Here is a 3,411-nt window from a genome sequence, read left to right on the forward strand (position 1 = left end):
CTCCTTCTTGTTCTCTTCCAAACCAAGCATGAAGCAAAACTCCTATCTCCTCCCTTAGTATTTTCGGCCAAAAGGAAAGAACAAGGATGAACAATTTTTTCTTGTTTTTCTTTCACTTGCACGGCAATGGGGGAGGATGAGCTATTTTCTTGATTTTTTGTTTCTCCTCCAACATCATTAATTATTTTATCATTTAATTCATCATGCATTAACAAAACATGTTTCAACATGTTTTCTTTGCCCATAAACCATGTCATGGCGGCCACTAGCTTCTTTTGGGGAAATTTGACATGCAAATCCTTTATTTTTGCATGCATGAGCAACTAGTCATCACACATTTCCCATCATACTTTCAAAGTTCACTACTAGGTCCTTTCTAGTGAAATTCACCTTTATAACACTAAATCAATCATCAAAAAATGTCATACATGGATACACACATATTATAGGCATCGAAATAAATTTTAAATTATTTTTATGCCTCGGTTTTGTGGTCCCGAGACCACCTTCCGACTAGGGTCAATTTTGGGCTGTCACAAAGTGCTTCTAGTTTTGTTTTAAGAAGATATATCCAACCTTTTATACTAAAATCATCAATAAAAGTAAGATAGTAATTGTTTCCACCAAGTGATGGTATATTAAAAGGACTTGCTATATCGGAGTGCACAATCTCCAATGGTCTCCTAGCTCATTAAGATTCCAACTTTAAAACGTTGTCTGTGTTGTTTTCCTTTAATGTAAGCTTCACACAGTTGATCAAGAGGATTAAATTCTGGTAATCTATTTACTATATTCTCTTTCGACAACACCTTCAGGCTAGAAAATCCAAGATGCTCGAACCTTAAATGCCACAACCATGAATCATCTTTGTTGGCATTCTCCATAAACTTCACTTCTCTAGATTCAATGTCAATAGTGAACAGACGGTTACGCGTCATATCAAATTAGGCAATTAATTCACCATTCTTAGTTTTTAGAGAGAGCATGCAATCCTTCATATGTACTTCATATCATTTTTCTAGAAACTGTCCAAGCCTAACGATGTTGTTTTTCAAAGCTGGTATGTAATAAACATCTAATATGTACTTCTTCTCTCTGTTCTTTTCTGTAATTGTAACTTTGCCTTTACTTTTGACCGTGGCGTGCGATTCATCTCCAAATGTTACTTGTCCGTAAATATTCTCATCCAACTCTAAAAATAGGTCTTTTCGATCACACATGTGATTGCTGGCACAATTATCAAGATACCAAATATTTTTACTTGATTTTTAACTTTCTTTATAAGTGAGGAATACACTAAGTTCCACATTTTCTTCTTCTGTAGTTGCTGCTACATGATTTCTTTCTTCCAACTTGGGAGTTGGTCTACACTCATAACTAAAATGATTATATTTATTGCAATTATAACATTGTATCTGAGATTTATTTCATTTTTGAAATCTACATATATGTAACAACCTATTTTTCAGTGGTGTCGAAAACAATAATTTCAGGGCCACAAATCCGACGAGTGAGTTCATAAATATTGTTATTGAATATTTACGAGTCAAATATAGCAATATAATAAATTTTGATTTGATAATTTATGTTATTTGAATGAATAACTAGGTTTAAGTGGTAAATCCTTAAAGTCAAGTGGTTTTAGAAAATGAGGTATCGAGACATTGTTTCTATAAATTGAGTCCTTAAATATTTTTTTTAAATATTTATGAGGTGTTATTAGGGTTATATTAAAACTTGGTTAATAAATTTAAACATTTAAATATTTAATAAATTAAAAAGGATGAAATTGTAAAACCTGCAAAAGTTGATTTCTATTAGTTAAACGGGTCAAATGGCTATCAAAAAGTGTATTAATGGACTTAGATGATAAATGTACCATGCATATTGATAGTGGACAATTATGTCCATAATTTTGTTAATTTTAAATTAAAATCATAAAGGTAAAAATGTAATTTGATAATTAAAATAAAACATAAACAAAATATGAGTGGTTATCATCTTCTTTCTCATTTTAGACAACCGATTCTTCCATGGATTGCTAAGCTAGGATTCAGTCAAGCTTTGTTTCACCATGCATGGTATGTAAATTAAGTTGTTTTTAGTAATTTTTATGTTTTTGAACTCGTTTTAGCTTAATCTAACTAGCCCGGGGGTCAAATTGTAAAACTGTTAAATGTTATAAATTATGCCATTGATGAATTTGATATGTTTTTGAAGTTTTATGGTACATTTTTAAGCTTGGTTGCTAAATAACATATTTCGTTAAATATTTTGATGATTTTAAGTTTTAAGGACTTATTTATGAAAATGTAAAAATTCAAAGGAAATATTACTAATTGATGATCAATATGGGCTATTATAAGACTAGGGAAATTTGTCTAGCATAAATTTTAATTAAAAGTGGTTAAATTGCAAGCTTCGGGTTTAGGGACTAAATTACAAAAAAAGGTAAACTTTAAGGGTAATTTTGTAAATTTTCATTGTTAAGGGTTATAAGCTAAATTATTTATTTTAAATGCTGGAATGAGATTAATTGAATAAAAATATTTATCTAGATCAAGAAACAACTTAAACGGACACAAATTGCAGAAAAATCAAAGTAGAAGAATAGTGGATGGCTCGTATTAAAAGTCATTTATGAGTTCAAGTAAGTTCATAACTTGGTTAATGCAATCAATTAATATTTTGATAAATTTTTATCTATTTGTAAATATATGTGAATCAAATTTGTTGGCTTGAAGGAAACGAATAAGACCATGGTTGAAAGATATTATGGCAGTATACCGGAACTGAATAAGACCATAGTTGAAAGACACTATGGCATCATAATGGAAACGTGTAAGACCATAGCAGAAAGACGTTGTGGCATCATGACTCAGACGAACAAGACCATGGTTGAAAGACATTATGGCATCAAGGCGAGAATGTATAAGACCATGGTTGAAAGACACTATGGCATCCTTCAATCATTTGCTATTTAGGTAACATGTTTCGGGTGGGTTATGTATCATAAGTTTGAATGTTAGATGAATGTTTTGACTAGTTTAGATTTTAATGAATATGTGAAAATAAAATAAAAAATAAAATAAAGAACACACAGATTTTTACAAGGAAACTCTTTCGGGAAAAAACCATGGGCAGAGGAGAAGAAAAATTCACTATGTCGAATTTGAATTAATTACAAGAGGAATAAACTATGTCTATTTATAGGCTTGTAAAGCCATATTCTAGTAAGTTTGAAACACCTTATTTTAATCAATATAAAATAGATGGAGTTTAATAAGGTTTAAAAAACCTTATTCTGAAATAAAATAAAAGAAGTATAGTTCTATATGGATTTTACTTCTATTTTATTTTACCACTGTATTTTATTTAAATAAGGATTCAGGTCATTTAACTCTAACAATC

This window comes from Gossypium arboreum, chromosome 1, assembly GCF_025698485.1.
Source record: "Gossypium arboreum isolate Shixiya-1 chromosome 1, ASM2569848v2, whole genome shotgun sequence".
Lineage (NCBI taxonomy): Eukaryota > Viridiplantae > Streptophyta > Magnoliopsida > Malvales > Malvaceae > Gossypium > Gossypium arboreum.